This window comes from Vombatus ursinus, unplaced genomic scaffold (assembly GCF_900497805.2).
Source record: "Vombatus ursinus unplaced genomic scaffold, bare-nosed wombat genome assembly UNPS02014820.1, whole genome shotgun sequence".
NCBI lineage: Eukaryota > Metazoa > Chordata > Mammalia > Diprotodontia > Vombatidae > Vombatus > Vombatus ursinus.
Genome location: NW_020954598.1, coordinates 9279769 through 9307731, shown reverse-complemented (window position 1 = coordinate 9307731; position 27963 = coordinate 9279769). Strand labels below are relative to the sequence as shown.

The following is a 27963-nucleotide window of genomic DNA, read 5'->3' as shown; positions in this document are numbered from 1 at the left end:
GGAATTGTAAAGGAAAACTGCCCTGATATTCTAGATCCAGAGGGTAAAATAGAAATTGAAAGAATCCATCAATCACCTCCTGAAAGAATGCCCAAAGGAAAACTCCTAGGAATTCTATAGCCAAATTTCCAGGTAAAGGAGAAAATATTGCAAGCAACCAGAAAGAAACAATTCAAGTATGGTGGAAACACAATCAGGACAACACAAGATTTAGCAGCTTCTATGTTAAGGGATCAGAGTGCTTGGAATATGATATTCCAGAAGGCAAAGGATATAGGATTACAACCAATAATCACTTACCCAGCAAAACTGAGCATAATCCTTCAGGGGAAAAATGGATATTCAGTGAAATACAGACTTTCAAGCGTTCTTGATGAAAAGACCAGAGCTGAATAGAAAATTTGATTTTCTAATAGAAGACTCAAGAGAAGCATGAAGAGGTAAAGAGGAAAGAGAAACTATAAGGTACTTAGTAAAGTTGAACTTTTTATATTCCTACATGGAAAGATGATATTTGTAACTCATGAGGCATTTCTCAGTATTAGGGTATTTGGAGGGAAAAAAGATAGATGGGTAGATAGATAGATAGATAGAGGGCACAGGGTGAGTTGAAGATGAAGGGGTGATATCTGGAGAATAAAAATAAGGGGTAAGAGAGGATTATATTGGGAGAAGGAGAAAGGGAGAGGTAGAATGGGGTAAATTATCACACAAAATAGACAAGAAAAAGGTTTTACAGTGGAGGGGAAGTGGGGGAAGGTGAGAAGGAATGAGTGAATCTTATTCTCATCAGATTTGGCTTAAGGAGAGAATAACATACACACTCAATTGGGTATGGAAATCTATCTTACCCTACAGGAAAATAGGAGGGAAGAGGATAAGAGAGCTGGGGGATGACAGATGGGAAGGCAGATTGGGGGAAGGGGTAATCAGAAGTAAACACTTCTGAAGAGGGACAGGGTCAAAAGAGAGAATAGAATAAATAGGGTGCAGATAGGATGAAGGGAAATGTAGTTAGTTTTTCACAACATGACTACTATGGAAATGTTTTGCATGACTACACATATATAACCTGTATTCAGTTGTTTGCCTTCTCAATGAGGTTGAATGGGGAGGGAGGAAGGGAGAAAATTTGGAACCCAAAGTTTTAAAAACAAATGTTAAAAATTGTTGTCACATGCAACTGTGAAATAAGATACATAGGCAATGGGGTATAGAAATCTATCCTACCCTATAGGAAAATAGAAGGGAAAGGGGATAAGAGAATGGGGGGTGATTAAAGGGGGGGCAGATTAGGGGAAGAGGTATTCAACATGTATGCTTTCTTAGGGTTGGGGGAGGGATGAGATGGTGAGAAAATTTGGAACTCAAAATCTTGTGGAATTAAATGTTGAAAACTAAAAATAAATAATTTAATAAATGTTTAATAAAAAGTACTAAGTGAGGGTCTTTTACACTATTATATTTTTTTCTGTATCATAAATGAGGATACCCACTAGGATATCCACTTGGACAGTTTTATATGTTAATTTCTGTTTTCACATTTAAGTTGAAATTACCCTCAATTACATCATGTATGTTCTTGCCTTTGGAGTTTTAAAGATAGTATATTAAGTTATTAAATATGTTTTCTTGCATATTAACCAAGTTTATGTAAACATCAGTGAGAAGTCCTTCCCTACATTTCCTTGATGTCACACTACAGAAGTGTACCACACAAAATGCCTCAGAGAGATAACAGTATATTCTTCCAGGCCTGGAACCAAAACAATCAACCTACTCTTGTCACTTTTCAGCAGACCTCTGTTAGTTCATTCCTCAAAGCAGATACATTACTATCCAAACACAGAATGCCTTGCCACTTCATAGGAAGGGGACCAATCATCTAGTGACTGTCTTGAGAAGGAAAATAATAATGGTGACAGGGCTTAATCCTATGTCATATAGAGAGCACTTGAAGGAACTGGAAGAAGACAAGACTCAGGGGATGTATATCTGCTGTATCTAAGTATTTGAATGACTGTCATGTGGAAAGGGAGTTAAACTATTTCCCTTTAGTGTCAAAGGAAAGAACTATCAGGGTAAGGTAGAATGTATGATGAAGGGGCTAATTTAAGTTTGATATAGAGGGGAAACCCCAACTTCTCTAACACTCAGATCTACCCATAAGTTTAAGGGTCAATTTCAAACCCTTCAAGATCTTTCATTGGATCTCCACAAACAGAAGCTATATTATACCCTTATCAGGAAGGCCAAAGGGAATGATTTTTTTTTTCAGAATTGATTGGGCTGGATGGTCACTGAGGTCCTTTCCAACTTTAATTTTCTATGATTTTTTGAACTATAGAATTAGTCTGAAGTAGTCATTATTGTTCTTGATCCACATTATTGCAGACTGAGAAGGACAATCACAATGAATAACATGTGGAAAGTTCTTGTAGGGACTGAATCTTCACATTTTTCAAGGTTATTTTATTATCATTTAAAATATGAAGTGTCATTGATGCTTAAAAATCACTGATTCTAATATAATCTAGATGTACCAATGTAAAATTACAAAAAAATTAAAACAAGGTCTATTAATAAAATAAAAAAAATATGAGCTAGCTGACCTAGAATGGAAAAGAAAATAAGACATAGTACAAGAAAATAAAAACACTAATGTGATGTTCTTCTTGCCAAGAATAATAGAATTTATTAAGCAAATTTATTCTCAACATGTATGGCATAAATATGGACAGGTAATTTACTGCTTCAATACTTTGGGGAAGCATTACAAGGTTGGATTAATAGAAACAACTAGACTTGTACATTTTTAAAGAAAATGTTGGCTCCCCTTCTGTTTGGCCATCATTTTTCTTTCTTGCACATGGAGTGCTAGTGAAAGATAATAATGCCATAAAACCTAGTTTATAGCACAAAGAGAAGACTGTATGTCATCAACCATGTTTTACAGCATGTGTCAACCAAGTCATTGTTGGTCTGGCTTACCTTGTATTTGGTAGGGAACATAATATTAAAAAAAAATAACAAATGTGCTGTTGTTAACATAAAACAAAATCTCAGTGAGACATGCAGACTCTTCTGCTTGCTTTCAATTATGTGCAAAAGCAGAATCCACTATTAATGATGAGGCAGTGTACTTATTTCTGGAAACAAAGTGTGCTGCTGTGCTTTTCTCTTAGATGGACCCAGGCTCATGATAACTTTTATACAAGCTTCAATAGCACTGCCATCTATCCTAAAGAGTAGAAAAATCTTATTAGAGAATAAGGGGATCTTAAAACCTACAAAATTTAAGTAGTTTTTTTAAACCAAGTAGCAAGTCCTATTTTCTGATGGAGAATTTTTTTATAGAAAAAACGTTTAATGTTTTTTTTTTTTTTTTGGTTTGGAAAACACTGTGTAATGGAGCAAAATATAGAAATATCCCAGAATCTATTAACATAAGTAAGAAAGAAAAACAGCCCAGCTACTAAAAGTAGTCACTTTGTCATTTTGCCTTGAATATGTCCTAAAAGGGCATGGAAGGACACTGGTGGTCTACCTGCAATGTTGTAGAAGAAAAAAGCATTCAAGTGGAAGATGGAATAGCTGTCTTCTAGTCTTTGTGCTGCTACTAACTAGTAGTGTGACTTGCACAATTTTTTCCTTCTCTGGGCCTCAGTTCACTTATAAACTGGAAGAGTTCAGCTCAATTTTTCAATATAATTCTTTGCTCTATAACTCTATTGGTATGAATATACACACATATTATATATATATATATATATGTGTGTGTATATATATATATATATATATATATATATATATATATTTGGAGAGAGAGAGAGAGAGAGACTACCAGATGTGGCAGTCCTTGGGGAAAATGAGTTAGAAACAACAACAGCAATGGTCACTTACTACTGAAGATCTGTGCATCTCATGACCTTCTCATCACCAACACTGTCCTCCATTTACATAAATGCAATAAAACTTCATGGATGCACTTCTCAGTACACATTGGCACTTAGTAGTCTATGTGGTTATAAGGAGAAGAGACTATCAGGATGTAAGAATGATGAAGGTAATGTGTGGCACAGAGTGCTGGGCTAATCATAGACTTATTCTCTCTAAGCTAAATATTCACATTCAACAAAAGTTGGGGCCCCAAGTTAAAATGACTACCAGAAGAATTAATGTCAACAGATTAGAGTGCTTCTCTGAGCAGGAACAACTTATTGCTAACTCAGGGCAGGGAGGTGGATGTTGAGCCAACACACAGTTGGCAACAGTTGAGCAAAAAATGAATGGGTAGCTTCCAGAGATTTGGTGTACAGCACTGCATTTGCTTATATGAGCCAGAACACTCACAAATATCTAGATTAGTTTGATGAAAATTATGGGGAAATTCAGAAGTTCCTAAATGAAAAACAAGAATTCCACAGGTTTTACCAACAGGATAGTTCCTTTGTATCTAGGAAGGCAATATTTAATTCCATCAAAAGTAAAGTACAAGTGAAGCTTAAAGAGATGCGGTACTCTTGGCTCAGCAAGAAGGCAGATGAGAATCAGTTTTATCGTGATAGTAATAATCCAAAGCACTTTTATGATTCCCTGAAGGCTATATATGGATCATAGACCTATGGTGCATCTCAAGCACTCAATGGTGATAGAGCCACATTTATTAGTGATTAGAATGTGATCCTGGAGTGATGAGCTGAACACTTCCATGGGGTTCTCAATAGACCATCATCAGTCAACGCTGAAGCCACTGACCATTTACCTCAGGTTGAAGTCAATCCCTCCCTAGTTGAAGTTCAAATCAAAGAAGAGGATTGAATGCCATTAGGCTCCTTTCATGTAGTAAAGCATCTGGTACTGATTCTATTCTATCTGATATTTACAAAGTGGGGGTCCATTGCTCATAGAAAAACTGACTGAAATTTTCTGGGTTATATGGCAAGATGAAGTTATCCCCTAGGAGTTCAAGAACACATCCCCCCACTGTCCATCTCCATAAAGGTAAAGGAGATAGATTGTCCTGTGAAAATCACAGGGGTGGGGGATCGCTCTCTTAGGTACTGCAGCCAAGATTATTGCCAAAGTCCTTAATAGGCTGATGCTTCACCTGGAGGGTGGTCATCTACCTGCCAGTGTGGCTTCAGACATGGCTGAGGAATGGTTGATGTGGTGTTTACTGTTTGACAACTCCAGGAGAAATGTCAGGAGCAGAACAGAGGTCTATACACAACATTTGTAGATCTGACCAAGGCCTTTGATACTATCAGTTTTGAGGGCTTATAGAAAATTACATCAAAATTAGGTCACCTGGAGAAGTTCATCAATATTGTACATCAATTTCATAATGGCACGCTTGCCCAGGTTCTGAATAATGGATGATGCTCCTAGTCACCAATGGAGGGAAACAAGGCTGTGTGCTTGCTCCTATACTTTTAAGCATGATGTTTTCAGTCATGTTATCAAATGCCTTCAATGAAGATAAACTTGGTATCAAGGTGAGCTACCACAGAGATGGTAAATTCTTCAACTTGAAAAAGCTAAAAAGCCAAGACTAAATTGGAGGGAGAGTTGGTGCATGATTTTTTTTTTGTTTGCAAATGCTTGTGCATTCAGTGCAGCCTCTGAAGTTGAGATACAACAAAGTATGGATCTATTCTCTGCTGCTTGTGCTAATTTTAGCCTATCAACCAAGAAAACACAAGTGCTCCATCAGCCAGCACCACACTATCCATATGTGGATCCATCATTTACAGTAAATGGAGAAATTTTGAAAACTGTGGATAACTTTACTTACCTTGGCAGTGTACTTTCCAGGGATGTACACATTGATAATTAAGTTGGAACACATATTGACAGAGCTTGCTCAATGTTTGGGAGGCTCCAAAGGAAAGTGTGGGAGAGAAGAGGTATTAGACTGACCATCAAACTGAAGGTATACAGAACCATTGTGCTGACCTCATTTTGCATGCCTATAAAATCTGGACAGTGTACCAGAGTCATGCCAGGAAACTGAATCACTTCCATTTGAATTATCTTAGGAAGATTCCAAAAATCACCTAGTAGAAGAAGATATCAGACACTGAGGTCCTTTCTCAAATTAAACTGCCAAGCATTCGGACTGTACTGTAGAGAATAGAGCTCTGATGGGCTGGCCACATTGTTCAAATGCCAAACATAGGATTGCCTAAAAGACTATTTTAAGGAGAATTCACACGGGGCAAGTGCTCACATGGTGGTCAGAAAAAGAAATACAAGGGGTCTCAAAGTCTCTCTTAAGAACTTTGGAATTGATAGCATGACAAGGGAGACACTGGCACAGGACTGCCCAGCATGGTATGCCCTCATTAGAGAAGGTGCTGTGCTCTGTGAGAAAGGAAAATTGAAGTAGCTGAAAAGAAATGCAAGATGCACAAATTTAGAGAATCCACCCCAAATGTTCACATTGCCTATTTGTGCCCAACCTATTGTAGCTTCTATCATTTAGAACTGGAAAAAAAGACATTAGGAAGAAAATGAATGATTAGAAAAAGAAGTGGGACAGCCATGTATTAAGAGCAGTTGATGAATTTTGTACTGTTCAATATACTGTTAAAAAACCTAGAAATATTCTTTAATATTTTAAAGATATTTTTGTAGATTCTTTAAGGGAGAGTGTGAATAAGCATCATAGGATAAGAAGGTATTGATGAGACATGCAACCACAGTAATGGAGGGATTATACACTTTGGTAAGAACATGAATCCATTGAATTATGAAAAAAAAACATTATTTGTGAAAAAAACTACTGGGGGTGGCATTTTTTGGGGGGAATTGCACAAATCACACCATAGCAAAGAGAAATGAAACATTTTTAGAATAAAAAAGGGCAACTTGAGGACTCTGAGGCAGCATATTGTGAGAAGGAACAATAATAAATGGTATGGGCAAAATAAAGCAAAAAATTAATAACCGAAAAATTTTGGAATTGTCAAGCAAAGATTGAATTTTGGGGAAAGAAATTTGGAAGGACTTGAGAAATTGAAAACTTAGGAGAAGTACTTGAACCAAAGGAAGAATAGAAGTAAGAATAAATGGGAAAACTCAAAAAGGAGGAAAACATTTGACAGAATCATCCATTGAGTATATAGAAAAGAAGGAAGAACAGCAGCAGCAGAAGGACTCGAGAAGAGAATGACTTGAGCTTAAAAAAACTAGAAAGGGAAAGTCAGGAAAGGAAGATGGCGGCTTATCAGACAAATAAAGTAAGACAAGTAGGTAAGGCTGACTATTTCCTCTCTGTCAAAATATAATATCACCTTTTGTGTGTTTATTCTGTGCTTGTCAATCCCAAGGCATCTGTTGAAAAATAGATATGATATGTAATATATATTATATACATACACATAAATATATGTGTGTATGTATATATGTATACATATATATGCATTTATAGATATGATACCTTTGTATATTTTGCATAAGTGTATATACACATACTTAAATATGTGCATAATATATTCATATATATACACCTATGTTATATATGTGTGTACAAACATATATTTATGATTTATAAGTATGAGGTTTCTATGCTATCTGCATATATATGTACATATATGTACATATATGTATACATACACATTAAGTATATATATATCTTTATATATATACTTAAACACACAGATGTGTATATATAGATATATGTGTACATATAGATATATGTATATCTATAATGTATATATAATATATATATTGTATATATAGATATAGATATATGTGTGTGTCAATACATGTATAAACATATATTCAGGATTTATAGGTGCAAGGTCTCTGTGCAGTCTATAAATTTTCGATATTTTACACTCCTGACTCCTGAGACCCATTTTCTAATATGTTCCCTCCACCCCTGTCCATGCCAATGAAAACTTCCTTTACATTGAGGTCATGGAGTGTCAATGTTTATCTAGATTTATTTGAAGATCTTTATACAATTCTCCTTTGGATTTCTTGTTGATATCATTGGAGATGGATGTTTTCATAAAATTGTTGTCGTTTGTCCTTCATTTTGGAAGAGGACAAATGACATCACAGGATGATGTCTTGACTCATGGGTGAATTGGATTTAAGTGTGGCAGAATTGCAGAAAGTCATTTGCCTCACTGTCTTGTTTCAGTCACTAAAGTCAAATGACAAGACAAAAGTCAGGATAAATGGAGATGGCCAGGGTTGAAGTAGATGATGTTGGCTTTTTTCCACATCTGACCAAGTTTTAAGTGCTCCACAGCACCTACTTCAGCTGCTTTTATTGCCACTGGAACAAATTGTTCTCATCTTTCCATTACACCAGGGGAAGTCTTCACATGCTTGGAGTAGACACCCTCCTAACCCACTGGCAGGATTATGACCCATCAGTTGTCCTCAAACTTGTTTAACTTATCTAGCAAAATGGTTTGCCAAGGTGTGGCACATGCTACAGCTTCTTGGAGCCACAGGCGAGAGAGTTGAGTTCCAGTTGGACACCAAAAGTGGATGAATACCCCTGAAAAGGGCTCAGCAAGTCCTCATCCAGTGGTACTAATCTTCCTTGAATACCCATAACACCCATATTTTCCAAATGTATATCATGAAAACTATAACAGAAAATGATGGAATGTCTTATGAAATCATCTTTTATGTTGCCTTTGGTAGCAAAATAAGAAAAAAAAAAACTACTCTGACAGCTCTTTTTTTTCCTCCCCTCTCCAAGGTAACCTATAAGGCATCCTTCCATTTTCCTGAAACTTCTTTTTATCTTCTGCTTTTGTTTGTAGTGAGGATGTGAAGATTGATACAGTTGTATTTCAACTCACTTGTCACTGAAAGAAGATCTTACCAAGCCAACATGTAAAGTTTATAGGTATGTAACAAGACTGCTTTAGCCCTTTCTCTGATGGCAAGATGGACTACATTTCCCTTCTGGTTTGTAAAGTATTGTGAAGGCCTTAGATTGTGTCTCTTTTTTTTCTGATAACTACTATCCCTCACTTGTTTGGGTCCACTGCCCCCACAGTTTTAGGGAACAAATAAGTACCACCCAAGCTCCATTTATCCATTTAACATATGGTAGGTTTTACAAAGTAATGTAAGTAACATTTACTTTCAAGCTCTAGCAAGAACAAATGTAAAAAATAAAAACAAAAACAAACAAGCAAAAACAAACATTTCTCTCATTACCTCATGGGCCATGGATAGAGTGTAGGGAGCTGGGGATTAGGTTTTTAACTTAGATCAGGTTCTACATAGAATTAGTTCCAGTAAATTCTTTCCATATGTGGGACTAATGACAACTTTTTCTGGCTAGAATTCCTCAGAATACTTTAGATGACTGCTCCATAGGTTTTTTTGGTTTGTTTTGTTTTTCTTTTTGCTTTTAGGTCTCAGTAAGAAACACTGCAACACCCAAGATGGTTTCTTGGATGCCCCTATTCAGTGGTTTGTGCTTATGGTCTTTGAAACTCCCAATTTTGAAGACTCAACTCCCTAGGCCTAAGATGTGAAAGAATGAATTAGTATGTCAAGGAGGTCAAGAGAGGGAAGCTACCAATATGGCCTTAGAGTAGGGAAGAAACCCTAAGTCCATCCTCCTTACTGCTGAGTTTCACCAGATAGTACCAGTACAGTCACTTCACTCTCTTAGATGTAAATGCATCTGAGAAAGACAACTGAAATTTAACCAAGTCTTTTTGCCTTGTTTTCAATATGTTTTTATTTATTTCATTAAATCCTTCCCAATCACATGCAAAAACTTTAAACATTAATTTTTAAAAAATTTTAAGTTTCAAATTCTCTCTCTCCTTCTCACCTGTCCTCCCTCTGTGAAAAGGCAATTGATTTGATGTAAGTTATATGTGTAAAATCATGTGAAACATATTTCTATATTAGCCATGTTGCAAAAGAAAATAGACAATAAAAATAAAGTTAAACAAACTTTGTTTCAATCTGCTTTCAGAATTCATTAGTTCTCTCTCAGCAGGTGGAAAGCATTGTTCATCGTGGAACATTGTCTTGGATCATTGTCTTGATCATAGTAGCAAAGTTTTTCACAATTGATCATCCTTAAAATATTGAGGTTACTGAGTATAATGTTCTAGTTCTGCTCATTTCATTTTGTGTGAGTTCACATAAGTCTTTGGAGGTTTTCCTGAAACCAACCAACCTGTCATTTCTTAGAGCACAATAGTACTCCACAAGTGATAAGCATCCCTATGATTTCTAATTCTTTACCACAAAAAAGAGCTGCTAAATATATCTTTGTATTAATAGGTCTTTTCCTTTTTTTTATCCCTTTGGTATACAGACCTACTAGTGATATTGCTGAGTAAAAGAGTATACACTATTTCTTTAACCCTTTGCATATAGTTCCTAATTGTTCACCAGAAAGGTTAGATTGGTTTACAGCTTGACCAACAGTGCATTAATGAGTGTCTGATTTTTTTAATATCTCCCCAGCATTTTTCCTTTTCCTTTTCTGTCATGTTAGCCAATCTACTAGGGATAGGTGGCATTTCATGACTTTTGATAGCTTTCATGTCTTCTTTGTGCCTTTTCCTGTAATGTAGTTTACCCTTGTCTGCCTCCTCCTTTCCTTTTCTCCCAGTACATTCCCTTAGTTAGATTAGATTAATCCACTTACTGAGATCCATTTAACTTACTTGACTATTCTTTTTATCATTACATCAAAGTCAACTTATACCCACCCCCTCTATGTGTACCCCTTTAAAATTTAGTAACAATACAATTCTCAAGAGTTACAAGTGTCATCTTCCCTTGTAGGGATGTAAACAACTTGCCTTTATTAATAACTTTTTTTTTTCTGTCCCATTTATCTTTTTGTATCTCTCTTGAGTCTTATATTTGAAGACCAAATTTTCTGGAAGGTTTGGAAGTCCCCTATTTCATTGAATATCCCTCTCCTCCCCTGAAAGATTATGCTCATTTTTGCTGGGTAGTTCATCCTTAGTTGTAATCCAAACTCCTCTGCCTTACTGAATATCATTTCCATGCCCTACAATCTTTTAATGTAGAAGCTGCAAGGTCCTGTGTAATCCTGACTGTAGTTCCATGATATTTAAATTGCTTCTTTCTGGCTGCTTGCAGTATTTTTTCTTTGACCTGGTAATTTTGAATTTGGCTACTATATTCCTTGGCGTTTTCAATTTGAGATCTCTTTCAGGAGGTGATCAATGGATTCTTTCTATGGCTATTTTACCCTCTGGTTCTAGGATCTCAGAACAGTTTTCCTTTATGATTTCCTGAAAGATACTGTCCAGGCTCTTTTTTTCATTGTGATTTTCAGATAGACCAATAATATTTAAATTGTCTCCTGGAATGATTTTACAGGTCAGTTGTTTTACCAATGTGGTATTTTATATTTTCATCTATTTTTTCATTTTTTTTTGTTTCTGTTTGACTGATTCTCACTCTCTCATAGAGTCATTAGTTTCCATTTGCCCAATTCTAATTTTTAACAAGTTGTTTTCTTCTATTAGATTTTGTACATTCTTTTCCATTTGGCCCATTTTCTTTTCTTTTTTCTTTTTTTCTTTTTATTAATTTATTTTAATTTATTAACAGTCACTTCCATAAACTTTTGAGTTTTAAATTTTTCTCCCACTCCCTTCTCACCTCCCTCCCCAAGAAGGCATACAATCTAATATAGGCTATACAAATGAATTCCTATTCAACATATTTTCACATTAGTGATGTTATAAGGAAGAATTAGAACCAATAGGCCAAACCACAAGAAAGAGAAAACAACAAAACAGAAGGAAAAAATAGCAAATAGTATGCTTCGATCTGCATTCAAACTGCATAGTTCTTTCTTTGGAAGTGGATAGCATTTTCCACCATGAGACCTTCAGAGATGTCTTAAATCCTTACATTGCTGAAAAGGGCTAAGTCTATCAACGTTAGTCATAGCACAATGTGGCTGTTCCTTTGTACAATGTTCTCCTGGTTCTGCTCACTTCACTCAGCATGGCCCATTTTATTTTTAAAGAATTCTTCGCAGTGAGTTTTTGTATCTCCTTTTCTGTTTGGCCATTTCTGCTTTTAAGTAATTGTTTTCTTCAGTTAATTTTTGTCCTTCCTTTTCTAAGCTGTTGACTCTCTCTTGCATACCTCTCATTTCTTTTCTCAATTTTTCTTCTACCTCTCTTATTTGACTTTTAAAATCCTTATTTAGCTCTTCCAAGAAGGCTTTTTGGCTTTCAGACCAATTCATATTCCCTTTTGAGGTTCCAGATGTGGGTTTGTTGACACTGCTGTCTTCTTCAGTATTTTTGCCTTCATCTTCCTTGTTCCCATAACAAGAATCTATAGTATGTTTCTTTTTGCTCATGGTGTTTGCTTATTTCTTGGCCTTTAGTAAGATTGAGCTCTCCTGCTGGGGAGCAGGGGGCACTGACCCAAGCTTCTTGTGTTGGGAACCTGGAGCCTGGTCACTGGCTTTATGTTCTGGGGCCTCAACTGCAGACAGTTGGAGGCTGTAGGATTCTGGCAGGTTACCTGCTGTTGGGCTGGAATCAGCAACACTGGAACTCTAGGGGTAGGATTGGGTAGTCTGGCCCCTGGATCTCCCCCTGGTATGCTGAGGTGGGACTTTCTGCTAGCTTGCTGGGACACCTCCCATTCTGTACTGCTTTCTTTCCTCCTGGACAAGAGGGGCCTTTTCTGTTAATCCCTCAAGCTTTCTGGGCTACCAGATTGATGCACCCTATCTTTCTGTTGGTTCAGCTGTTCCAGGGTTTTTCCTGGGGTGACATTTTCTGGGCTTTCAGAGGTTAATAAGGGAGGGTGAGAGTGTCTTACTTCTTACTCCACTATCTTGGCTCCTGGAAGTGGATATCTCCATTTCTTCCTTGGAAAACTGTCTGTTCATGTTCTTTGAACATTTGTCAACTAGGTAATGACTCTTATTCTTTTATAAATTTGGCTCAATTCCCTGCATATTTTAAAAATGAGATCTTTATCAGAGAAATTTGCCATAAGTTTTTTTCAGTTACATGTTTTCTTTCTAAATTTGGCAGCTTTAGTTTTGATTGTGTGAAATATTTTTTCATGAAATCAAAATTATTCATTATACTTCCCATCATCCTCTCTAAATTTTGTTTGATTATAAACTCTTCTCTTATTCATACATCAGGCAGGTACATTTTTTTCCTTTTCCACTATTTTTAGTTCCATAACCAGTTTATTGATATCGTTCTTTCTTTAATGTAAGCATTTAAAGATATATTTTTTTCTCTAAGTACTGATTTGGCTGTTTCCCAAAATTTTTGGAATGTTGTCTTGTTGTTATTCTCTTTAATGAAATTATTTGTTGTTTCTATGATTTGTACCTTTATCCATTAATTCTTTAGGATTAGATTAGTTTCTAATTATCTTTCAATCTAAGCTTCTATGAGCTTTTATTAAATGAAATTTTATCACATTATGGTCTGAAAATGGTGCATTTAATACTTCTACTTTTATGTATTTGGTCATCAGGTTTTTATTTCCTAATTCATAGTTAATTTTTGAGAAATTGCCATGTATAACTGAGAAAAGGTATATTCCTTTCTATTACGATTCATTTTTCAACAGTGGTATATTGTATCTAACTTTTCTAAGATTCTATTCATTTCCTTGGTTTGTTTCTTATTTTTTTTATGATTACATTTATCTAGTTCTGAGAGGGAAATTTGAGGTCCCCTACTTGTCAAGTTTTACTGTCTATTTCCTTCTGCACCTCATTTAACTTTTTATTTCAGAATTTGGGTGCTATGCAATTTGATGCATATGCTTAATATTGGTATCATGCCATTGTCTGTAAAAACCTTTTTGACAAAACATAGTTTCCCTGCTTATCTCTTTTAATTTGGTGTGTTTTTTGCTTTTGCCTTCTCTGAGATCATGATTGTTAACACCCTACCTTTTTTTAACTTCAGTTCAAGTATAATAGATTCTGCTCTAGACACTTATTTTATTTCTCTGTGTGTCTCTCTGTTTCAAGTGTGTTTCCTGTTTTTAATACAGCCATCAGAGAGGCTACCTTTCAGAGCTATCTCCAGCCATTTGGAGCTGGCCTTGTGGTTTCTCTGGAAATTCACCATTGCTGTACCTGGAGACTGCTGTTCTGGCCAGATGTCACCACTTTCTAAACCTTATTTTTGAAGATGGTGACATTTGGTTTGGATAGTAGGGAAGCTTCTAGTCCCAAAATACAGCTGGTGGAGAAATGCTGGGTTGATTGATGCTGCTTCTGTCACCACTACCTAGTCCCACCACAGGTGTTTCATCCATGTGGACATCAGTCCAGCATCTATTCCTATGTCACAGATCTTTGTTTCTGATCTCCTAAATTTCTCGGGCAGGAAAGTTTTTTCACTCCAACTTTTTCTTGGCTCTGCCACTCCAGAATCTGATCTGAGCTGTTATTTTAAAGTTGTTTGGAAAAGAATGTTGGGAAACCTCAGACGAATGTTTTCTCTACTTTGTCATTTTGCCTGCACTAGAATCAAGTTCTTTTCTACCAAAAGCAGAGAAACTAATAATTTCTTGTCATTTCTTAATGATGATTTCATCTTTCAAATTTCATCCAGAAGTACTCTTCTGGATTTTATTTGTACCAGTGAAAAGAACTTGTTGGAAATGTTGAGAACCTTGGGTTAGAATGAATGTTCCTCATTATAGTGATAGAGGAGAGAAAAGACAAAAGGAGTCAGAGATACACTCTAGATTAGGGAATAGGTTTCAAACATTCATAGGAATGATAGAGAGCATCTCAAGAGGGTAAAATCATAATGAGAAATCAAGCCACAAAGGATTCATGATTTTCAAGTATTAAATTTTGAATAAACAAAGAAAAATTTTAATGTGGAGAAAAAGTGAAAGCTAATTCAAGAGAATGAAGTAAATGCTCAGGGAAATCACCAACTAATTTAGACCAAAAATAATACGTACACACACAAAAATTGGAGACAAGAGCATTAGTCAAAGACAAAAGAGGAACATGGTCCTATAAGGATAATATCTATTCCATTAAAGCTCAAAAGGAGTCAGGGTTGGCAAAGAATGTGAATTATTACAACAGCATAAGCAACAACAGCAACAATGATGTGTTTTGTTTATTTTTAAGTTTGTTAGAAAAAAAGTAGAATCAAGACAGGATATGAACACTATTGATTGAGGACAGAGAGAAGAAAGAGATGATGAATAAAGAAGCATTAATTAGGTCTGCTTACAAAATGTCAGTAACTATGCTCAGATAAAATATATACTAGGCTACTGGAAGAACTTTTATGTTATTGCTGAGTCATTGTCAATGACATTAGGAAGAACAATGATGTGACCACTGAATTGTCAGTAGGACTAAAAGGATAGCTAGTATGAAATAAAAAGAATCTTAAGATATTGTGTTATCCAGGAGAAGCCAGAGGAGGTAAAAAATATATACAAGGAGAAAGAGAGGAAGAATTTTCAAGGGAAGGGACATTTCTCAATTATAGAGCAGTTATTCTAGAGATCATAGTGAAGTGGGTGGTGGATCTGGAGTTGTGCATAATTCTGTGATTGATGGGACTGAGAGAATGTGGAGTAAGGGTTAAAGAGATGAGTTTTCTATTCAATCATCCAAGATTCAGTATCACAGGCATGGGAATGGTGAGAAGTATTGAGAATTTACTCAAATGGATTATTGAGTCCATTGAAGAATGTGTCCAAATAGCAAAAGTTATTGACTGCAACTCTGACAATGAAGGCAGACAAGAAGGATGTTCTCTGCCTGACTATTCCTCAAAGATTCCCTATCTTATTTTCCTGCAGTAGTAACCCAGTGGTGTGTGACTCATGAGGAGCACATTATCCTTGTTCTCAAGAGTAGTTTCACTCACCTGAGATAATATCTGACCTTCTTCGTCTCATTTTGGAGCTACTGGTCCTAATCATTTGCCTTGAGTCTTTGCTTATTACTTTCCATGACCTTGAACAAAAAGCTTCCTTCAATTAAACCTATTTATTGCATATTTACTTTTACTCAGTGAAATACATTCACTGATGCTGTGATGTTGCCTATTGTATTAGGTCCTGATATTCTAAGAGAGAAGTTTCAAATTAGAGGCCCACTGGCAGTAAAAGTCCCTAGACTCCCAGGTAGGGTAGGACATGGATTAAAATGTAATTAGGAAAGGTTTAACAAAATAAATAAAAATAAAATACAATATATTTAATATTAATTTGCAATTTTCTAAGTCAATATGTCACCCACAGGGATCTAATTTTCTTTAAGTTTGCCACCTCTGGTATGGTATGGGCACTTTCTTAGCATTCACTATTCAACACATCCCTTGCCTTTCCATATAGGTGTTGTTTTATTTTTTCTCTTATGAATATTAACATTTTCCTAACTCTGAAAAGGGTTTTAAAAACAGAACAGACATTTACTTGGTAGCACAAGCAAGGAAATGATATGAGGTTGCTTCCTGATTAAAGAAAAAAAAACTACAGACCCACAAAGAAATAAACTTATGAAAATATATGCAGCTATATGCAAATACACATGTAAATAAAGTATTCAACAGATAAGAACAAGAGCTCTCATTCTGTGACTTGTCATTCCTCAGTACTGTTTTCTGGACAAGTATTGCGATGCATTGGTAAAGATGAAAAAACAAAAAAAACAAAAAAAAATCTTCACCTCTTGCCACTTGAATAGGTAAGTAAAAAAATTAGGGGACATGGGAAATAACCAATGCCAGCAGATCATAGAGGATATGATATCAGTCCTACTCTCAGTAATAATTTAAGGCTTTTAGTTGTTTTTTTTTATACCAAAAGCAACCCAAGGACAAATGAAAATCACTAAATGATTTTGCATGCCCTGCAGTAAATGATGGAGAAGCAATACCATTCAATATGTTTGTGCCATTGAGTTAGTACAATAGAGTCATACTATTTTGATAGACACTTCAGTTAGTGTTTTTTCCACCATACTACCTTCCCTCCCATCATAGATTCACTGAAGTATGTCATATTTCCATTGATATATTGAATCATTGCACTGTCACACCTATTAGTCCATATCAACCACTTGCCAATATAGTAGCCAACAATGTAAATCTAAATGTTTGAGCATTTACCAAACAATGGGAGCACGTGTTCTTATTTCCCTTTACCATCTAATCTCTGAAAACATGGTAGAGAGCCCTTGAAAGGTGTAAAAAGTTAATTGCTTCTTTTTCCTTTTAGCAAATGTATTAATTATACATAACCAGACCTCTTGGCCAGTTCTCAACACATCCTAGGAGTGTCAAAACTGCTCCTTAGTAGCAACAGCCAGGGGGAAATTATATGCAGAAAAAAGAAATCTTACATTTCTTCTTCATATAGGCATTAGGGGAGATTCATGAGGTGGAATAAAAGAAGAGTATAAAATTAGCATATTTGTTCTCTCAAAGCTGACTAATTTGGAAGGTTGAAGTTAAAAGACTTGGAGCAGTGAGTTCCTCATCATTCCATCAAATGACAGCTAGTTCTTTATAATCAGAAATTAGGAGTGTTCTTTGAGAGAGGCAAAGCTAGTCACAAAGAACAGGACTTCTTCTGGGTACTAGATTTTTTTATCTTTTTTTTTTTTTAGGATAGGCAATGGGGTTCAGTGACTTGCCCAGGGTCACATGGCTAGTAAGTGTTGTGTATCTGAGGACAGATTTGAACTCAGGTCCTCCTGAATCCAGGGCCAGTGCTCTATCCATTGTACCACCTAGCTGCCCCTAGATTTTTTATCTTGACATAATATTTTTAATATTAGACAATTCAATGTGTATCTTCATCAACTGAGACTAGAAATGATTTAGAACAATTTCTGCCCCTTCCTATTTTCTCTATTTCTACCAAAAGTGAAGTTGAAATAATAACTGGGTTTATTTTATTATTGGCATTGTTTTTTATTGTAGAAAAAATATATATGAATTGAAAAATCTGCCACAGTTTTTTTTCTTTTTTAATTATTGTTATTTTTTGCCAAAGTTTTGTTTGCGGAAATCAGTTTTTAATATGCTTTTGTAAATATATATGTTTTCTGAGGGGAAAAACAATAAGCCTGAGAGAGAAAAAAAATTCTTATTTGGTGATTGATATTCATTCTTTTTCTAGGAAGCAGTGTAGACACACAGATTGGATTCTTTTCATATGTAATCAAGTATTCAAGAATAAGGTAGCAGAGAGATTGGAGAAGGCTAAATGCAACCAACATTTTAAGTAGAACTTTGAGTCTGAACATTTCTACCATCTAGCTCTGTACTTGCTTCTTCTATGTTATGGCTAGCAAATCTTTTCTGTTTGCCTATCATCCGGTGTCCCTAATGCCTGATATTTTACTTAGGCAAAAGTTACTTTCTGCTAACATGTGCAATGCCTCAAAGCCTATCCATTTCAGCCTTCTCTATTCCCTGTTTTTCTCTGTCCACTCCTTCAACTGAAAGTCACCCTCTATTGTTAACATAGTGCCCTTCTTTAATGATTATTTCCCCTTACATTCCTGTAATGTTCTATAAATAATTGAACCATGCCTTTTCCCTTAAGTCAAAATCATCCTCACTATCTTCTTTGATGGTGGTTGTTCTTACCATCACATCCCATCCCTGGAATCACAGAATGTATCTTAACAGGCTAGAACATTGAATTGAATCTAATAAGATGGAATAAAAGAGAGGTAAATATTAAATATTATAATTTATTATTTAATTAATCAATTATATAAGTATAATATAGTGGAGGCAGATGTATGTACGTACATATGTATATATACATACACATACATACATATGTACATATGTACACACATATGTAGTTGTTATGAAAAAGAAAAAATGTGTTTTAGTTGATTTATTGACTTTATGGTCAATAAGAGTCAGTGTGATGTAGCAGCTAAAATAAAATAACAAGAAAAAATAATATAACTTTAGGCTACAATAAGAGAAGCATAGCTTCCATAAATAGGAAAGTGATACTCCTGCTTAGACATTATCTAGAATAGGCAGCTAGGTAGCACATTAAAAGCATGGGATATGGAGTCTGGAAAAACTCAATTCAAATCCTGTATCATATACTCACTATATGTATGACCTTAGGCAAGTCATTTAATCTATCTCAGCCTCAATTTCCTCATCAATAAAATGAGGACAATAATAATACTTACCTCATAGGGTTGTTGTGAGCATTAAGATTAGCATAATTTAGAGTACTTTCCAAACCTTTAAAGCACTGCCATTTAAATGCTTCTTCTTTTTCTTCTTCTATTAGTATTATTATTATTATTATTATTTACCCTTCTAGGTGCTACATTTTAAGAAAGGATATTTATAAGCTGAATAGGGTCCAGAGGAGGACCAGAATGGTAAATTGCATTGAGTCTATGTCATATGTGGCTCATTTCAAGATACTGGCCATGCTTATTTGTTTAGAAGATGTGGAATAGGGATTATATTCATTTTTGGCCCCAGTGGGAAGAACTGGGAACAATGATTAGAAGCAGAGAGGTTAATTTAAGTTTGATGATCTCCTTTGGCAAATAGGAAAAACTAATAAGCTAATTGGGAATACGAAGGGCCCGTTTTTTATCTTCACATTTATTCTACCAAGATACATTTTAGATTGCTCCTTCCTACCACCAGGTGTTATGACCATTTGCAGACAGGGCAATAGCTACAGTGATTCAGCACCTTGAATCAGAAAGACCTTGGCATTCACTAGCTCTGTGAGTTCCCATATACAAACACAGCTCTAGTTCAGCTTCTAATCACTTCTCACCTAGATTAGTATAATAGGCTTCTAAGTGGTATCCTTCTCTCAAAACTGCCCAGTCCAATTCACCCTAAGCTCAGGAACCAAGATGATTTCCCTAAGGCATGAGTATATCTATGTGAACAATGCTTTCCTCTTACCTCTCCCCATTGTTCAGTGAGCTCCTATCACCACCAGGATCCTAGATAAAATCTTTTATTTGGCCTTCAAAACTTTTTTATAATTTTGTCTCTGTCTTTCTTTTCAGTTTTTAGCATTTTTCCATCCTTCAAAAATCCTGTTACATATGCAATTGTCTCCTAGGTATTTATCTAACATAATGTTCCAGGCTCAGATTCTTACAATCTAGCCATTGCTCAGATTCTTACAATCTAGGCAATAGCTCACTAACATTCAGACTCCTTAAAAGTCTGCTCAATATGATGGATGTTCATATTGTCTTTGACTGAAAGAAGGCTTGGGTCAAATTCTTTTGGGCAGGACCCGTTTGTGGTGATTTAGTGGTCCCAGCACCCCAGTACCCCTAAACATCAACATTTTGGTGGCCCGTATGGGGAAACTGCCTAACTCCAAGTTCTTCTCAAGCCAAGACTGGAAGGTATGTAAGCTCAACCCCCCCTTTCTCACTCTGCAGTTGGGGTTGCTCTCCAAGCACCAAGGCTTGGAGGTACTTTTTGGGCAGACAGTTACAAGGCTGTCTAGCACTTGGCCTGACACTCTCAGGCTCTCAGTCTACTGAGTCAGTTTGAGGTCATGGACCTGGGTTCACCTTCCACAGCATAGAGGACAAGGACAGATGCCCTATCTGGAAGTGTATGCCCAATTCTGTCAATTCTCTCAGCCCTAGCAAATTGGGGAAAACTGCAGTTGCTTTTTGGTTCCCTGAAACTTACTTACTCCCTTCCCTCTACACCCATGAATTCTCTTTTATGGAGGTTACAGGGAAAAGTTAGAACAGCTAAACATATCTTGGCAGATTCTGGAGGTTTGTGATTGATCATTAAGTAGTTTTGAAACTCCTCCTTACAACCCTGGTCACTCCTTTCTCTCACTCCCTTCCCTTGAGTCAAGAGGTTATCTGTTAACCCCTCTCATAGGAAAAGAGAGTTTTACCCTGTACCCCTCACCTTTGATTTTGCCTTCCCCCACCTAGGAAAAGAAGAAAGAGGGAGGTGCAACAGCTACAGTATGGACCCTCCTGGCAATGGCCTTGGGCCCTAGGGCAACCTTTGCCTGGAAGCATCACCCAGGTTCAGCACATCCTGCTCAAGGTAAAGAAGCTGGCCTCTGAACTTGGGCAAGCACCCTCTTTTAAAGTTGTAGTTTTAACTGTTAAAGTAATTTGGAAATGCATATAACCAAACTGAAGTCACCTGATTGGTAATGGCTTTGTTTCAAGTTTCAAATTGGTGAACTTTTTGTATCATTTATGTCAAGAGACTTTTCATAACTTGATTACCACTAAAATAATTTGGCTGTTGTTGGATATTGTTTTAATGTGTAAACTTGCCAAAAAGCTTGTTTGGGTTTTGTCTTGCTGAGAATTTGCAAGTATATAGAAATAATCTCTAAGATTGGCTTTTTACAGCAGGACAAATTTAAATTTGAGATGTAAATCCTGGAAAAGTTTTTCCTAAACTGTAATTAGTGAAACCTGCTGTTTGAGATAAAAAAAGCTCATGGGATTTTATTTTGAGTTGTTTGATGGATCATAATAATCCATTGATAATCAATAATCCACCATCTGAGAGAAATTCCACAAGCTACTCTGAGAATGTGATACTGGTGGGAAGTCAGCATCGGGAAAAGCTGAGAGGACAATTTAGTCTAAGATGGGGTTCTCCTGGCTCAGTTTCTCCATTATGTTCCTTTGAAAAAGAATGTTACTCACTGTCTATTCTTGAGTCTGACTATGAGGTGGATTTGATACTGCATGGCTGGAAAACTTAGTTATCTGAATTCAAACAGAGTTAGGGATGTTTTATCCTGTCATATCTGGGCCCTGCAGTTTTTTCTGTCAGATTTGTGTCTTCCAGAATACAGGCCATTCACCTACAGTTGGTAGCAAACAGCTAGTACCAGTCAATGGCCCCCCAGCATTCCCTGGATGTAGCCTATGCTCTATTCCAGTGAACCTCCTCTTTGGGACCCCCTCGAGGCAAGGACAGCTCTATGCCCCTTTCCAGTAGGAAGCAGTTTCAGAAGTTGAGACCTTTGCCCCTTACATCAAAAGAATTTGGGTCCCATTTGTTTGAGGGGGGAATGATGAGGATGGGAACAAGACCCCAAAAAGGAAAAACTCAGACTTTCCCACATGGTCAAATCTCTGACTTTTGCTTGAGCCTATAATCCCATCAACTGGCCTTTCATTGTGGCTACTACACCCAATCTCCCAATTCTGTTACCTCCCTATGGCCCCTGGCCATTTCCCACCCTTAATCCTAGCTAGGCTCCATTCTCCCTTGGCCAGAAGGTCTAGGTCCCAGGAGGGTCTGTTTACCTCAGCTTACTGTCCACTCCCATTCAGATCTTCCTTAGACCCCTCCTCCAGTCACCCCAAACTACTTGGCCACTCCTAGATCCCTCCCACAGTCTTTCTGTAGATAAGGTCCATCTGGTCTCCATTAAGGTGTTTAGATCCTTACAATCTAGCCACTGTTTAAATTCTTAGAGTCTAGGTAATACCTCATGGACTCTCAGATTCCTCAAGAGTGTGGCTAATATGGCAGATCTTTAATAAACCTTGTCTTTGGCTGAAAAGCAAAACAAAACAAAATAAAATAAAATAAAATGTTCTGTTATGCCTTTGTATTGGCTATTCCCTATGCCAACAATGCACTTCCCCCCACCCTCCCCATACACTTTGTTTCCCTGATTTCTTTAAAGACTCAGATTAAATCCTACCTTTGAGGGTGGGATTCATCATTTCCAGTTCTCTTGACTGATAATACCTTCCTTACTCCTCATATATCATCTTTCTATCTAGTTATTTACATATCACCACTATTAAAATGTATGCTCCTTGAAGTCAGGGACTGTTTTTGCTCTTCTTTGTATCCTCAGTGCTTAGTATAGTCACTGGCAAATTGTAAGTCTTTAATAAATGTTTTGTGATTGACTTTAGCTTGAAATCTAAAATCTAAAAGTGTGCAAGGAAAAGCTTTTACAGTGGAGGGGGAAAGGGTGGATGGGTGGTTTATAATGATTAAACCTCATTAACATCTTAATTGGTTCAAAGAATGAAAAATATATCTATATACATAATGGATAATAGAAATCTATCTTACCTGACAGTGAAGTAGGAGGAAAAGGGGTTAAGAAAAAATGGGGGGAGTAATAAAAGGGAGGGTAAATAAAAGAAATCAGTCATTAGAAACAAAAAAAGACTTTAGAGAAGCAAGATAAAAAATAGAGAGAAGGATAAATAGAAGAAAATAAAATGGAGGGAAATGCAGAGTAAGTAATCTTAACTATGAATGGGAATGGGATGAAATGGAAGTGGATAGCAGAATGGATAAGAAACCAAAATCTTTGGTTTTTAACCAAATTTTTAAATTTTTAAACAAGAAACATACTTGAAACAGAGATAAAATAAGGGACTGGAACAGAATCTATTATGATTCAGCTGAAGCAAACAAAAACAGGGCTATTGATCAGAATCTCAAACAAAGCAAATGTAAAATTAGACCTCATTAAATGAGATAAGCAGGGAAACTACATGTTGCTAAAAGGAACCACAGACAATATTGTAATGTCAATATTAAACATATGTACCAAATAGTGTAGCATCAAATTATTTTTCATTTCTTTTTTGATAATTTACTTTTAGTTTTCAAGATTCACTTCCATAAGATTTTGAGTTTTAAATTTTCTTCCCCTCCCACTCTTCTCCCTGCCCCAAGATGGCATGCAATCTGATATGGACTCTACTGGTACATTCACATTAAACATATTTTCCCATTATTCATGATGTAAAGAACAATTAGAACTAATAGGAGGAACAAGGAGAATGAAGCAATAAAACAAAACAACAAAGGAAAAGGAGAGCAAATATTATACTTCCATCTGCATTCAGATTCCATAATTCTTTCCCTGGATGTGGATAGCCATTTCCATCATTATGTCTTTTGGAGTTGTCTTAGATTTTTGCATTGCTATGAAGAGCCAAGTCTATCATAGTCAGTCATCACACTTTGTGGCTCCTAATCTTGGATTGAATTGGTTTTGATTGTGAAAAACAAAACAAAACAAAACAAAAAACTTTTCAATTTAATACTATCAAAATTGTCCTTTTTGCATTTCATAATGTTCTCTATCTCTTGTTTGGCCATAAATTCTTTCCTTCTCTATAAATCTGAAATATAAACTATTCGTGCTCTTTTAGTTTGCTATAGTATCAGTCTTTACATCTAAATCCTGTACCCATTCTGACTTTATCTTTGTATAGGGTTTAAGATGGTGGTCTATGCCCAGTTTCTGCCATGCATTTTTTTCCAGTTTTCCCAGTAGTTTTTGTTAAATAGTGATTTCTTATCCCAGAAAGAGGAGTCTTTGGGTTTCTCATATACTAAATTAGCATAGTCACTGACTGTTGTGTCTTGCATACTTAATCTATCTACACTGACACATCACTCTATTTCTTAGCCAGTACCAAGTAGTTTTGATGATTGCTGCTTTATAATACAATTTAAGATCTGGTACACCTAGGCCATCTTTCATTTCTTTTCATTAGTTCCCTTGATATTCTGTACTTTTTGTTCTTCCAGATGAATTTTATTATTGTTTTTTTCTAGCTCTATAAGATAATTTTTTGGTAGTTTGATTTGTATAGTGCTAAATAAATAAATTAATTTAGGTAGAATTGTCATTTTTATTATATTAGCTCTGCCTACCCATGAGCAACTGATATTTTTCCAATTATATAGATCTTTTATTTTTGCAAAAATTATTTTGTTATTGTGTTCATATAGTTTCTGTTTTTGTTTTGGCAGGTAGACTCCCAAATATTTCATAATGTCTACAGAAATTTTAAATGGAATTTTTCTTTCATCTCTTGCTGCTGAGCTTTGTTAGTAATATATAGAAATGCCAATGATTTGTGTGGGTTTATTTTATATGCTGCAACTTTGTGAAAGTTGTTCATTATTTCAAGTACTTTTTTACTTAATTCTCTAGGGTTCTCTAAATATACCAACATATCATCTGCAAAGAGTGATAGCTTTGTTTCTTCTTTACCTATTCTAATTCCTTCAATTTCTTTTTCTTCTCTAATTACTGTAGCTAACATTTATAACATAATATTGAATAACAGTGGTGATAATGGGCATCCTTGTTTCATTCTCGATCTTTTTGGAAATGCTTCTAGTTTATTCCCATTACATGTAATGCTTGATGAGGGTTTTTGATAGAAGCTATTTATAATTTTAAGGAAGACTCCATTTATTCTTATGCTCTTTAGTGTTTTTAATAGGAATGGGTGTTGTATTTTGTCAAATGCTTTTTCTGTATCTATTGAGATAATCATATCATTTCTGTTAGTTTTATTGTTGATATGGTCAATTATGCTGATAGTATTCCTAATATTGAACCACCTGCATTGCTGGTACAAATTCTACCTGGTTATAGTGTATTATTCTCAAGATAGGTTGTTGTAATCTCTTTGCTAATATTTTATTTAAAATTTTGCTTCTATACTCATTACGGAAATTGCTCTGTAATTTTCTTTCTCTGTTTTGGCTCTTCCAAGTTTAAGTATTCAAGTTATTAAAGGAAAATTTACATGAAATATAGGAGGAAATTGATAGTCAAACTATACTATGGGGGGACCTCAATTTTTCCCTCTCAGAGATAGATACATCTAATCATAAAATAAACAAGAAAGAAGTGAAGGAGATGAAAGGAATCTTAGAAAAATTAGATAGACATCTATAGAAAACTGAATGATAATAGAAAGAAGTATACCTTTTTCTCAATTGTACATGACACTTTCACAAAACTTGACCACACATTAGGGCATAAAACCTCATAAAAATGCTGAAAAGCAGAAATACTAAATATATCCTTTTCAGATCATAATACAATAAAATTACTTTTCATTAAGGGCCATGGAGGCATAAACTCAAATTGGAGATTAAATAATCTAATCCTAAAGAATGAGTGGATCAATGAACAAATCCTAGATACAATCAATAATTTTACTAAAGAGAATGACAACAATGAAACAATATTCCAAAATGTCTGGGATGCAGCCAAAGCAATACTTTGGGGAGATTTTTAAAAAAATCTCTAAATATGTATATCAACAAAAGAAAGAACATATCAATTATTTGGGCTTACATTAAAAAAAAAAACTAGTAAGATAACAAATTGGGAAGAGGCAAAGCGCCAGGTTCCTAACTAATTTATTTTCCACCAAAGACAAGGAACTCTACCCATCTTAGCATGTAGAGTGGAAATGTTGTGATTTCAGATCCGAGGACATTAGTCTGCCACCTTGGAAACATGAACCTGTTCTGGGCAGAGAAGTGCCTCTATGTTGTCACCATCATAGCTGACACTCCAAAGTTCTGGGGCCACATGGATCACTCCCCATTTCTTCCTGAGTCATTTCTTCTCAATACCAGTTTAGAGTTAGAGGTCTCATTAATCCACATCATGAGAATCATGGTTGACTTCCTCCTCTTATGCTATACTGGGACTCTTTAGTTTGTTGTCCATGACATTATCAACTACTTGACTGCTTTCTCCTACCTCTAAATGGAGCATGTGGTAGAGAAATGTAGAAATGCTTTGAGCCAAATGATTGAGCCCAGTATAGACATGAAAGAGTATAAAGTTAGTTGAGAGATTGGATAGACTAAGTTCAGATTCACCCACCTGCTCAAACCAAAAAGCCAGCTCCCAAACCCCATAATCACCTCATGCCTCTCTTCTTGTTTGACTAGTGAAGCTAGAATTCCCTCTTAGATGGGAATATTGAGCTATAGGTGGTAAAGGAAGAAGGGGATGTAAAAGAGGATGTGTCAGATATCTGTATTGTCAAGGTGGAATCAACACTGGAGGTGATACAAAGGAAATATCCCACTGAGGGTATTGGAGGGAACCTTAGCCTTGGAGGAAGTAGTAGACTTCTCAACAATGAGGTCAGAGAAACTATTGATAGCCCTGATGATAGCATAGCACCCCAGAAAATGGTGAAGATCTGCTACAGTCTGAACAACAACAACAAAAAAAAACAGGAAGAAAAAGGCTTATTGCTGTTTCCTAGAGGTTGAGTAGGGGAGGGGGTATACATCTTGGCCTGGGAGATGAAGCTCTAACAGTATTTACTAATGTCCAAGGGCAGTGGAGTTAATGGGAATTACAGGGGCCTTAGAAGCCTTATACCAGGTGGTTTTCCAGTGGGAAAACCACTGAAGAATATAAAGTATTTCAAGTGCCCTAATGTGCTTCAGGTTGTGGGAAAACTTGTGTTCCAAGAGAGCCCAGCATTTTATCTTCATATACCCTTGATGTGGGAAGCAGTTTAACCATAGCAGCAAAGTCAGTCATCACATGAACATCCACTGAGGTGTCAAATTACATCTGTGTGGTATTTGTGGCAAATGCTTCACACAGCACCTCAACCTGTACTCTGGCACTTGGCCCTACCACTGTTCGTACTGTGATGTGTGCTTTGCCCATAAACTCACCATTCAATGCCACCTCAAAGTACAGCATGTCAAGACCACAGTAGAGAAAATTTTTGATACCAATGTGTCATAGCTCATGAAGGATTACTAGGGAAGAATATGGGGTTAGGTGAGGAGATTGGTAGTAGAGGAAGGATACTTTCTCTCCAAGGGGAGGAAGTTAAGGTTAGAAAAGGACTTTTCTGTTTCCAGGAGAGATAATTTGCATCCTGGGATTGAAAGCAGAGGTATTACAAAAGAGCAGCTGTTCAGGTTTCAGGGAATAAGTAGGGGTTAAATCTTGCTAAGGGGATTATCAAGTTTTTCCTTGGAATGATGAGGAAAGAAAAGATTCTTGTATATCAGGGTAAAAGATCCAGGAGAGAAAACATTCTTTTTGAGAAGAGGAAGATTATTGGGGTAAGGATGGTACAGGGATAGGAGAATATCTATAGATATAGATATTCTCCTAACCCCTACTTATTCCCTG

The 27963-nt window shown here is 36.0% G+C and overlaps 1 pseudogene; it reads left to right on the top strand.

The window, feature by feature from the left end:
- Positions 1 to 4512: 4512 nt before the first annotated feature.
- On the top strand, positions 4513 to 27077 carry LOC114024259 (annotated as a pseudogene).
- Positions 27078 to 27963: the final 886 nt, after the last annotated feature.